Genomic DNA, 12,293 nt, shown 5'->3' on the forward strand with positions numbered 1-12,293 from the left:
GGCGCTCCCTGCTGCTTTGTGAAGGCTTGCTGCAAGAGCCTTCGAAACCCAGGAGCTCTTGCGTTGAGCTGTGACGCGTCCTGGGAAGACCTCCCGTTGCAGCGGAATGAGCCCCACTTCCAGGGCGTGCTGGTAGCAAATTTCCCACAGCCCACAGGGAGCAAACGATCCCAGGTGTGATGTATCACCAGGAGAGGCTGAGATGAGAGTAGGGGTTCACGCGTGTGCCCGGACCGAGGTTAATGATGGGATTAGAGCTAGGGTTAGATGCAGGGAAAGAGTGAGAGTTATAATTAGGGATAAAGCTAACAGGTGATCATTACTCGTCATGTAACATGATACAAAGGGTCAGAAGAGGAACTGATTCAGGGTTACAATTTGGACTTCGCAGACAACAGGAGCACTAAATGGTGCTGAGGGGGACTCAATAAAGTGGACCGGCCGCCTAATGTAAGCAATTGTGCACAAATATTGTACGATGACTAGCGTTGCCGGTGCTTTTTTCTTAAAGAGTCAGTTCTTGGCACCCATTCCCTACTTGACTCAGCCTAATCTTCAAGAATATTTGTCAAGAACTAAAAAAAATCCAGAAACGGTTTAACCTCCCCGTCGGGGAATTGAACCCCGGTCTCCCGCGTGACAGGCGGGGATACTGACCACTATACTAACGAGGAGACGTGAGGGCATGAAATGAACAGCTGCTGATGTCTGCACAGCATCCAGCGACCACCTAGCTGGCCTAGGGGGGTCTCATTTTCCCCCGTCAAACGGCTTGCCCGATCTAAGGCTAATTTCTTTCTTTTTATCGGCACCAGGCTTAAAACTCAGTTTAAGGCGATAGTTCCGGGCTATGTTTGACTCCAGAGTTGAATCTGTCATCCCGCATTTCCTCAGCAAATCAAGCTACCCATCTCAAGTCTCATGAGCTGAGGACGGCAAAGTCCCTGTGGGCTTAGGACAGTCAAAGAAACCCCTGGGCTGCATGCTAAGCCCCTTTTCGGCTTCACTTTCCGAATCCTGCCCTAGCTTGCGATTAGTTTTTTTCTCACTTCTTGCCCCCATCTCCCACCTTGCCTCATGGTCTCCCCTCCTCTGCGCACCTGACAGTTTGCCTGCCCTTCCACTGCCTGTCTCCAGACTTTCCAAGGAGAAAAGGCAAAGCACTAAAGCGGGCCGGGCAACGGGTCAAGTTCCGCTTTCGGCGACTAGCAGGGAGGTAGCGTGGCCGAGCGGTCTAAGGCGCTGGATTAAGGCTCCAGTCTCTTCGGAGGCGTGGGTTCAAATCCCACCGCTGCCACTTTTCCTGGCCTTGCATTTTAAAGAAGAACGTAACGTTGACCTCTTCCTTCATTAGTGCCACCTCTGTCGCAATGAGCAAGCGGATGGTATGCCACACCCTGCAGGAAAAAGGTTTCGCTTCTGACGTCTTGCTTTTCTGGACATCCAGTCTCAAGTTTCCCATCTGGAACGGCGCTCCCTGCTGCTTTGTGAAGGCTTGCTGCAAGAGCCTTCGAAACCCAGGAGCTCTTGCGTTGAGCTGTGACGCGTCCTGGGAAGACCTCCCGTTGCAGCGGAATGAGCCCCACTTCCAGGGCGTGCTGGTAGCAAATTTCCCACAGCCCACAGGGAGCAAACGATCCCAGGTGTGATGTATCACCAGGAGAGGCTGAGATGAGAGTAGGGGTTCACGCGTGTGCCCGGACCGAGGTTAATGATGGGATTAGAGCTAGGGTTAGATGCAGGGAAAGAGTGAGAGTTATAATTAGGGATAAAGCTAACAGGTGATCATTACTCGTCATGTAACATGATACAAAGGGTCAGAAGAGGAACTGATTCAGGGTTACAATTTGGACTTCGCAGACAACAGGAGCACTAAATGGTGCTGAGGGGGACTCAATAAAGTGGACCGGCCGCCTAATGTAAGCAATTGTGCACAAATATTGTACGATGACTAGCGTTGCCGGTGCTTTTTTCTTAAAGAGTCAGTTCTTGGCACCCATTCCCTACTTGACTCAGCCTAATCTTCAAGAATATTTGTCAAGAACTAAAAAAAATCCAGAAAAGGTTTAACCTCCCCGTCGGGGAACCCCGGTCTCCCGCGTGACAGGCGGGGATACTGACCACTATACTAACGAGGAGACGTGAGGGCATGAAATGAACAGCTGCTGATGTCTGCACAGCATCCAGCGACCACCTAGCTGGCCTAGGGGGTCTCATTTTCCCCCGTCAAACGGCTTGCCCGATCTAAGGCTAATTTCTTTCTTTTTATCGGCACCAGGCTTAAAACTCAGTTTAAGGCGATAGTTCCGGGCTATGTTTGACTCCAGAGTTGAATCTGTCATCCCGCATTTCCTCAGCAAATCAAGCTACCCATCTCAAGTCTCATGAGCTGAGGACGGCAAAGTCCCTGTGGGCTTAGGACAGTCAAAGAAACCCCTGGGCTGCATGCTAAGCCCCTTTTCGGCTTCACTTTCCGAATCCTGCCCTACCTTGCGATTAGTTTTTTTCTCACTTCTTGCCCCCATCTCCCACCTTGCCTCATGGTCTCCCCTCCTCTGCGCACCTGACAGTTTGCCTGCCCTTCCACTGCCTGTCTCCAGACTTTCCAAGGAGAAAAGGCAAAGCACTAAAGCGGGCCGGGCAACGGGTCAAGTTCCGCTTTCGGCGACTAGCAGGGAGGTAGCGTGGCCGAGCGGTCTAAGGCGCTGGATGAAGGCTCCAGTCTCTTCGGAGGCGTGGGTTCAAATCCCACCGCTGCCACTTTTCATGGCCTTGCATTTTAAAGAAGAACGTAACGTTGACCTCTTCCTTCATTAGTGCCACCTCTGTCGCAATGAGCAAGCGGATGGTATGCCACACCCTGCAGGAAAAAGGTTTCGCTTCTGACGTCTTGCTTTTCTGGACATCCAGTCTCAAGTTTCCCATCTGGAACGGCGCTCCCTGCTGCTTTGTGAAGGCCTGCTGCAAGAGCCTTCGAAACCCAGGAGCTCTTGCGTTGAGCTGTGACGCGTCCTGGGAAGACCTCCCGTTGCAGCGGAATGAGCCCCACTTCCAGGGCGTGCTGGTAGCAAATTTCCCACAGCCCACAGGGAGCAAACGATCCCAGGTGTGATGTATCACCAGGAGAGGCTGAGATGAGAGTAGGGGTTCACGCGTGTGCCCGGACCGAGGTTAATGATGGGATTAGAGCTAGGGTTAGATGCAGGGAAAGAGTGAGAGTTATAATTAGGGATAAAGCTAACAGGTGATCATTACTCGTCATGTAACATGATACAAAGGGTCAGAAGAGGAACTGATTCAGGGTTACAATTTGGACTTCGCAGACAACAGGAGCACTAAATGGTGCTGAGGGGGACTCAATAAAGTGGACCGGCCGCCTAATGTAAGCAATTGTGCACAAATATTGTACGATGACTAGCGTTGCCGGTGCTTTTTTCTTAAAGAGTCAGTTCTTGGCACCCATTCCCTACTTGACTCAGCCTAATCTTCAAGAATATTTGTCAAGAACTAAAAAAAATCCAGAAACGGTTTAACCTCCCCGTCGGGGAATTGAACCCCGGTCTCCCGCGTGACAGGCGGGGATACTGACCACTATACTAACGAGGAGACGTGAGGGCATGAAATGAACAGCTGCTGATGTCTGCACAGCATCCAGCGACCACCTAGCTGGCCTAGGGGGGTCTCATTTTCCCCCGTCAAACGGCTTGCCCGATCTAAGGCTAATTTCTTTCTTTTTATCGGCACCAGGCTTAAAACTCAGTTTAAGGCGATAGTTCCGGGCTATGTTTGACTCCAGAGTTGAATCTGTCATCCCGCATTTCCTCAGCAAATCAAGCTACCCATCTCAAGTCTCATGAGCTGAGGACGGCAAAGTCCCTGTGGGCTTAGGACAGTCAAAGAAACCCCTGGGCTGCATGCTAAGCCCCTTTTCGGCTTCACTTTCCGAATCCTGCCCTAGCTTGCGATTAGTTTTTTTCTCACTTCTTGCCCCCATCTCCCACCTTGCCTCATGGTCTCCCCTCCTCTGCGCACCTGACAGTTTGCCTGCCCTTCCACTGCCTGTCTCCAGAGTTTCCAAGGAGAAAAGGCAAAGCACTAAAGCGGGCCGGGCAACGGGTCAAGTTCCGCTTTCGGCGACTAGCAGGGAGGTAGCGTGGCCGAGCGGTCTAAGGCGCTGGATTAAGGCTCCAGTCTCTTCGGAGGCGTGGGTTCAAATCCCACCGCTGCCACTTTTCCTGGCCTTGCATTTTAAAGAAGAACGTAACGTTGACCTCTTCCTTCATTAGTGCCACCTCTGTCGCAATGAGCAAGCGGATGGTATGCCACACCCTGCAGGAAAAAGGTTTCGCTTCTGACGTCTTGCTTTTCTGGACATCCAGTCTCAAGTTTCCCATCTGGAACGGCGCTCCCTGCTGCTTTGTGAAGGCTTGCTGCAAGAGCCTTCGAAACCCAGGAGCTCTTGCGTTGAGCTGTGACGCGTCCTGGGAAGACCTCCCGTTGCAGCGGAATGAGCCCCACTTCCAGGGCGTGCTGGTAGCAAATTTCCCACAGCCCACAGGGAGCAAACGATCCCAGGTGTGATGTATCACCAGGAGAGGCTGAGATGAGAGTAGGGGTTCACGCGTGTGCCCGGACCGAGGTTAATGATGGGATTAGAGCTAGGGTTAGATGCAGGGAAAGAGTGAGAGTTATAATTAGGGATAAAGCTAACAGGTGATCATTACTCGTCATGTAACATGATACAAAGGGTCAGAAGAGGAACTGATTCAGGGTTACAATTTGGACTTCGCAGACAACAGGAGCACTAAATGGTGCTGAGGGGGACTCAATAAAGTGGACCGGCCGCCTAATGTAAGCAATTGTGCACAAATATTGTACGATGACTAGCGTTGCCGGTGCTTTTTTCTTAAAGAGTCAGTTCTTGGCACCCATTCCCTACTTGACTCAGCCTAATCTTCAAGAATATTTGTCAAGAACTAAAAAAAATCCAAAAACGGTTTAACCTCCCCGTCGGGGAATTCTCCCGCGTGACAGGCGGGGATACTGACCACTATACTAACGAGGAGACGTGAGGGCATGAAATGAACAGCTGCTGATGTCTGCACAGCATCCAGCGACCACCTAGCTGGCCTAGGGGGGTCTCATTTTCCCCCGTCAAACGGCTTGCCCGATCTAAGGCTAATTTCTTTCTTTTTATCGGCACCAGGCTTAAAACTCAGTTTAAGGCGATAGTTCCGGGCTATGTTTGACTCCAGAGTTGAATCTGTCATCCCGCATTTCCTCAGCAAATCAAGCTACCCATCTCAAGTCTCATGAGCTGAGGACGGCAAAGTCCCTGTGGGCTTAGGACAGTCAAAGAAACCCCTGGGCTGCATGCTAAGCCCGTTTTCGGCTTCACTTTCCGAATCCTGCCCTAGCTTGCGATTAGTTTTTTTCTCACTTCTTGCCCCCATCTCCCACCTTGCCTCATGGTCTCCCCTCCTCTGCGCACCTGACAGTTTGCCTGCCCTTCCACTGCCTGTCTCCAGACTTTACAAGGAGAAAAGGCAAAGCACTAAAGCGGGCCGGGCAACGGGTCAAGTTCCGCTTTCGGCGACTAGCAGGGAGGTAGCGTGGCCGAGCGGTCTAAGGCGCTGGATTAAGGCTCCAGTCTCTTCGGAGGCGTGGGTTCAAATCCCACCGCTGCCACTTTTCCTGGCCTTGCATTTTAAAGAAGAACGTAACGTTGACCTCTTCCTTCATTAGTGCCACCTCTGTCGCAATGAGCAAGCGGATGGTATGCCACACCCTGCAGGAAAAAGGTTTCGCTTCTGACGTCTTGCTTTTCTGGACATCCAGTCTCAAGTTTCCCATCTGGAACGGCGCTCCCTGCTGCTTTGTGAAGGCTTGCTGCAAGAGCCTTCGAAACCCAGGAGCTCTTGCGTTGAGCTGTGACGCGTCCTGGGAAGACCTCCCGTTGCAGCGGAATGAGCCCCACTTCCAGGGCGTGCTGGTAGCAAATTTCCCACAGCCCACAGGGAGCAAACGATCCCAGGTGTGATGTATCACCAGGAGAGGCTGAGATGAGAGTAGGGGTTCACGCGTGTGCCCGGACCGAGGTTAATGATGGGATTAGAGCTAGGGTTAGATGCAGGGAAAGAGTGAGAGTTATAATTAGGGATAAAGCTAACAGGTGATCATTACTCGTCATGTAACATGATACAAAGGGTCAGAAGAGGAACTGATTCAGGGTTACAATTTGGACTTCGCAGACAACAGGAGCACTAAATGGTGCTGAGGGGGACTCAATAAAGTGGACCGGCCGCCTAATGTAAGCAATTGTGCACAAATATTGTACGATGACTAGCGTTGCCGGTGCTTTTTTCTTAAAGAGTCAGTTCTTGGCACCCATTCCCTACTTGACTCAGCCTAATCTTCAAGAATATTTGTCAAGAACTAAAAAAAATCCAGAAAAGGTTTAACCTCCCCGTCGGGGAATTGAACCCCGGTCTCCCGCGTGACAGGCGGGGATACTGACCACTATACTAACGAGGAGACGTGAGGGCATGAAATGAACAGCTGCTGATGTCTGCACAGCATCCAGCGACCACCTAGCTGGCCTAGGGGGGTCTCATTTTCCCCCGTCAAACGGCTTGCCCGATCTAAGGCTAATTTCTTTCTTTTTATCGGCACCAGGCTTAAAACTCAGTTTAAGGCGATAGTTCCGGGCTATGTTTGACTCCAGAGTTGAATCTGTCATCCCGCATTTCCTCAGCAAATCAAGCTACCCATCTCAAGTCTCATGAGCTGAGGACGGCAAAGTCCCTGTGGGCTTAGGACAGTCAAAGAAACCCCTGGGCTGCATGCTAAGCCCCTTTTCGGCTTCACTTTCCGAATCCTGCCCTAGCTTGCGATTAGTTTTTTTCTCACTTCTTGCCCCCATCTCCCACCTTGCCTCATGGTCTCCCCTCCTCTGCGCACCTGACAGTTTGCCTGCCCTTCCACTGCCTGTCTCCAGACTTTCCAAGGAGAAAAGGCAAAGCACTAAAGCGGGCCGGGCAACGGGTCAAGTTCCGCTTTCGGCGACTAGCAGGGAGGTAGCGTGGCCGAGCGGTCTAAGGCGCTGGATTAAGGCTCCAGTCTCTTCGGAGGCGTGGGTTCAAATCCCACCGCTGCCACTTTTCCTGGCCTTGCATTTTAAAGAAGAACGTAACGTTGACCTCTTCCTTCATTAGTGCCACCTCTGTCGCAATGAGCAAGCGGATGGTATGCCACACCCTGCAGGAAAAAGGTTTCGCTTCTGACGTCTTGCTTTTCTGGACATCCAGTCTCAAGTTTCCCATCTGGAACGGCGCTCCCTGCTGCTTTGTGAAGGCTTGCTGCAAGAGCCTTCGAAACCCAGGAGCTCTTGCGTTGAGCTGTGACGCGTCCTGGGAAGACCTCCCGTTGCAGCGGAATGAGCCCCACTTCCAGGGCGTGCTGGTAGCAAATTTCCCACAGCCCACAGGGAGCAAACGATCCCAGGTGTGATGTATCACCAGGAGAGGCTGAGATGAGAGTAGGGGTTCACGCGTGTGCCCGGACCGAGGTTAATGATGGGATTAGAGCTAGGGTTAGATGCAGGGAAAGAGTGAGAGTTATAATTAGGGATAAAGCTAACAGGTGATCATTACTCGTCATGTAACATGATACAAAGGGTCAGAAGAGGAACTGATTCAGGGTTACAATTTGGACTTCGCAGACAACAGGAGCACTAAATGGTGCTGAGGGGGACTCAATAAAGTGGACCGGCCGCCTAATGTAAGCAATTGTGCACAAATATTGTACGATGACTAGCGTTGCCGGTGCTTTTTTCTTAAAGAGTCAGTTCTTGGCACCCATTCCCTACTTGACTCAGCCTAATCTTCAAGAATATTTGTCAAGAACTAAAAAAAATCCAGAAACGGTTTAACCTCCCCGTCGGGGACGGTCTCCCGCGTGACAGGCGGGGATACTGACCACTATACTAACGAGGAGACGTGAGGGCATGAAATGAACAGCTGCTGATGTCTGCACAGCATCCAGCGACCACCTAGCTGGCCTAGGGGGGTCTCATTTTCCCCCGTCAAACGGCTTGCCCGATCTAAGGCTAATTTCTTTCTTTTTATCGGCACCAGGCTTAAAACTCAGTTTAAGGCGATAGTTCCGGGCTATGTTTGACTCCAGAGTTGAATCTGTCATCCCGCATTTCCTCAGCAAATCAAGCTACCCATCTCAAGTCTCATGAGCTGAGGACGGCAAAGTCCCTGTGGGCTTAGGACAGTCAAAGAAACCCCTGGGCTGCATGCTAAGCCCCTTTTCGGCTTCACTTTCCGAATCCTGCCCTAGCTTGCGATTAGTTTTTTTCTCACTTCTTGCCCCCATCTCCCACCTTGCCTCATGGTCTCCCCTCCTCTGCGCACCTGACAGTTTGCCTGCCCTTCCACTGCCTGTCTCCAGACTTTCCAAGGAGAAAAGGCAAAGCACTAAAGCGGGCCGGGCAACGGGTCAAGTTCCGCTTTCGGCGACTAGCAGGGAGGTAGCGTGGCCGAGCGGTCTAAGGCGCTGGATTAAGGCTCCAGTCTCTTCGGAGGCGTGGGTTCAAATCCCACCGCTGCCACTTTTCCTGGCCTTGCATTTTAAAGAAGAACGTAACGTTGACCTCTTCCTTCATTAGTGCCACCTCTGTCGCAATGAGCAAGCGGATGGTATGCCACACCCTGCAGGAAAAAGGTTTCGCTTCTGACGTCTTGCTTTTCTGGACATCCAGTCTCAAGTTTCCCATCTGGAACGGCGCTCCCTGCTGCTTTGTGAAGGCTTGCTGCAAGAGCCTTCGAAACCCAGGAGCTCTTGCGTTGAGCTGTGACGCGTCCTGGGAAGACCTCCCGTTGCAGCGGAATGAGCCCCACTTCCAGGGCGTGCTGGTAGCAAATTTCCCACAGCCCACAGGGAGCAAACGATCCCAGGTGTGATGTATCACCAGGAGAGGCTGAGATGAGAGTAGGGGTTCACGCGTGTGCCCGGACCGAGGTTAATGATGGGATTAGAGCTAGGGTTAGATGCAGGGAAAGAGTGAGAGTTATAATTAGGGATAAAGCTAACAGGTGATCATTACTCGTCATGTAACATGATACAAAGGGTCAGAAGAGGAACTGATTCAGGGTTACAATTTGGACTTCGCAGACAACAGGAGCACTAAATGGTGCTCAGGGGGACTCAATAAAGTGGACCGGCCGCCTAATGTAAGCAATTGTGCACAAATATTGTACGATGACTAGCGTTGCCGGTGCTTTTTTCTTAAAGAGTCAGTTCTTGGCACCCATTCCCTACTTGACTCAGCCTAATCTTCAAGAATATTTGTCAAGAACTAAAAAAAATCCAGAAACGGTTTAACCTCCCCGTCGGGGAATTGAACCCCGGTCTCCCGCGTGACAGGCGGGGATACTGACCGCTATACTAACGAGGAGACGTGAGGGCATGAAATGAACAGCTGCTGATGTCTGCACAGCATCCAGCGACCACCTAGCTGGCCTAGGGGGGTCTCATTTTCCCCCGTCAAACGGCTTGCCCGATCTAAGGCTAATTTCTTTCTTTTTATCGGCACCAGGCTTAAAACTCAGTTTAAGGCGATAGTTCCGGGCTATGTTTGACTCCAGAGTTGAATCTGTCATCCCGCATTTCCTCAGCAAATCAAGCTACCCATCTCAAGTCTCATGAGCTGAGGACGGCAAAGTCCCTGTGGGCTTAGGACAGTCAAAGAAACCCCTGGGCTGCATGCTAAGCCCCTTTTCGGCTTCACTTTCCGAATCCTGCCCTAGCTTGCGATTAGTTTTTTTCTCACTTCTTGCCCCCATCTCCCACCTTGCCTCATGGTCTCCCCTCCTCTGCGCACCTGACAGTTTGCCTGCCCTTCCACTGCCTGTCTCCAGACTTTCCAAGGAGAAAAGGCAAAGCACTAAAGCGGGCCGGGCAACGGGTCAAGTTCCGCTTTCGGCGACTAGCAGGGAGGTAGCGTGGCCGAGCGGTCTAAGGCGCTGGATTAAGGCTCCAGTCTCTTCGGAGGCGTGGGTTCAAATCCCACCGCTGCCACTTTTCCTGGCCTTGCATTTTAAAGAAGAACGTAACGTTGACCTCTTCCTTCATTAGTGCCACCTCTGTCGCAATGAGCAAGCGGATGGTATGCCACACCCTGCAGGAAAAAGGTTTCGCTTCTGACGTCTTGCTTTTCTGGACATCCAGTCTCAAGTTTCCCATCTGGAACGGCGCTCCCTGCTGCTTTGTGAAGGCTTGCTGCAAGAGCCTTCGAAACCCAGGAGCTCTTGCGTTGAGCTGTGACGCGTCCTGGGAAGACCTCCCGTTGCAGCGGAATGAGCCCCACTTCCAGGGCGTGCTGGTAGCAAATTTCCCACAGCCCACAGGGAGCAAACGATCCCAGGTGTGATGTATCACCAGGAGAGGCTGAGATGAGAGTAGGGGTTCACGCGTGTGCCCGGACCGAGGTTAATGATGGGATTAGAGCTAGGGTTAGATGCAGGGAAAGAGTGAGAGTTATAATTAGGGATAAAGCTAACAGGTGATCATTACTCGTCATGTAACATGATACAAAGGGTCAGAAGAGGAACTGATTCAGGGTTACAATTTGGACTTCGCAGACAACAGGAGCACTAAATGGTGCTGAGGGGGACTCAATAAAGTGGACCGGCCGCCTAATGTAAGCAATTGTGCACAAATATTGTACGATGACTAGCGTTGCGGTGCTTTTTTCTTAAAGAGTCAGTTCTTGGCACCCATTCCCTACTTGACTCAGCCTAATCTTCAAGAATATTTGTCAAGAACTAAAAAAAATCCAGAAACGGTTTAACCTCCCCGTCGGGGACGGTCTCCCGCGTGACAGGCGGGGATACTGACCACTATACTAACGAGGAGACGTGAGGGCATGAAATGAACAGCTGCTGATGTCTGCACAGCATCCAGCGACCACCTAGCTGGCCTAGGGGGGTCTCATTTTCCCCCGTCAAACGGCTTGCCCGATCTAAGGCTAATTTCTTTCTTTTTATCGGCACCAGGCTTAAAACTCAGTTTAAGGCGATAGTTCCGGGCTATGTTTGACTCCAGAGTTGAATCTGTCATCCCGCATTTCCTCAGCAAATCAAGCTACCCATCTCAAGTCTCATGAGCTGAGGACGGCAAAGTCCCTGTGGGCTTAGGACAGTCAAAGAAACCCCTGGGCTGCATGCTAAGCCCCTTTTCGGCTTCACTTTCCGAATCCTGCCCTAGCTTGCGATTAGTTTTTTTCTCACTTCTTGCCCCCATCTCCCACCTTGCCTCATGGTCTCCCCTCCTCTGCGCACCTGACAGTTTGCCTGCCCTTCCACTGCCTGTCTCCAGACTTTCCAAGGAGAAAAGGCAAAGCACTAAAGCGGGCCGGGCAACGGGTCAAGTTCCGCTTTCGGCGACTAGCAGGGAGGTAGCGTGGCCGAGCGGTCTAAGGCGCTGGATTAAGGCTCCAGTCTCTTCGGAGGCGTGGGTTCAAATCCCACCGCTGCCACTTTTCCTGGCCTTGCATTTTAAAGAAGAACGTAACGTTGACCTCTTCCTTCATTAGTGCCACCTCTGTCGCAATGAGCAAGCGGATGGTATGCCACACCCTGCAGGAAAAAGGTTTCGCTTCTGACGTCTTGCTTTTCTGGACATCCAGTCTCAAGTTTCCCATCTGGAACGGCGCTCCCTGCTGCTTTGTGAAGGCTTGCTGCAAGAGCCTTCGAAACCCAGGAGCTCTTGCGTTGAGCTGTGACGCGTCCTGGGAAGACCTCCCGTTGCAGCGGAATGAGCCCCACTTCCAGGGCGTGCTGGTAGCAAATTTCCCACAGCCCACAGGGAGCAAACGATCCCAGGTGTGATGTATCACCAGGAGAGGCTGAGATGAGAGTAGGGGTTCACGCGTGTGCCCGGACCGAGGTTAATGATGGGATTAGAGCTAGGGTTAGATGCAGGGAAAGAGTGAGAGTTATAATTAGGGATAAAGCTAACAGGTGATCATTACTCGTCATGTAACATGATACAAAGGGTCAGAAGAGGAACTGATTCAGGGTTACAATTTGGACTTCGCAGACAACAGGAGCACTAAATGGTGCTGAGGGGGACTCAATAAAGTGGACCGGCCGCCTAATGTAAGCAATTGTGCACAAATATTGTACGATGACTAGCGTTGCCGGTGCTTTTTTCTTAAAGAGTCAGTTCTTGGCACCCATTCCCTACTTGACTCAGCCTAATCTTCAAGAATATTTGTCAAGAAC

At 51.5% G+C, this 12,293-nt stretch overlaps 3 non-coding genes across 3 annotated transcripts; all 3 read right to left on the bottom strand.

The window, feature by feature from the left end:
- Nucleotides 1-602: 602 nt before the first annotated feature.
- TRNAD-GUC (transfer RNA aspartic acid (anticodon GUC)) lies at nucleotides 603-674 on the bottom strand. The gene has a single exon. It is a non-coding gene; the product is annotated as a tRNA-Asp (tRNA).
- A 2,860-nt stretch (nucleotides 675-3,534) lies between these two features.
- Nucleotides 3,535-3,606, bottom strand: TRNAD-GUC (transfer RNA aspartic acid (anticodon GUC)). The gene has a single exon. It is a non-coding gene; the product is annotated as a tRNA-Asp (tRNA).
- Nucleotides 3,607-6,462: 2,856 nt separating this feature from the next.
- On the bottom strand, nucleotides 6,463-6,534 carry TRNAD-GUC (transfer RNA aspartic acid (anticodon GUC)). Its single transcript has one exon. It is a non-coding gene; the product is annotated as a tRNA-Asp (tRNA).
- Between the last annotated feature and the right edge of the window lie 5,759 nt (nucleotides 6,535-12,293).

This window comes from Ambystoma mexicanum, unplaced genomic scaffold (assembly GCF_040938575.1).
Source record: "Ambystoma mexicanum isolate Mex_15411 unplaced genomic scaffold, UKY_AmexF1_1 Mex_scaf20, whole genome shotgun sequence".
In the NCBI taxonomy this organism is placed as follows: Eukaryota; Metazoa; Chordata; class Amphibia; order Caudata; family Ambystomatidae; genus Ambystoma; species Ambystoma mexicanum.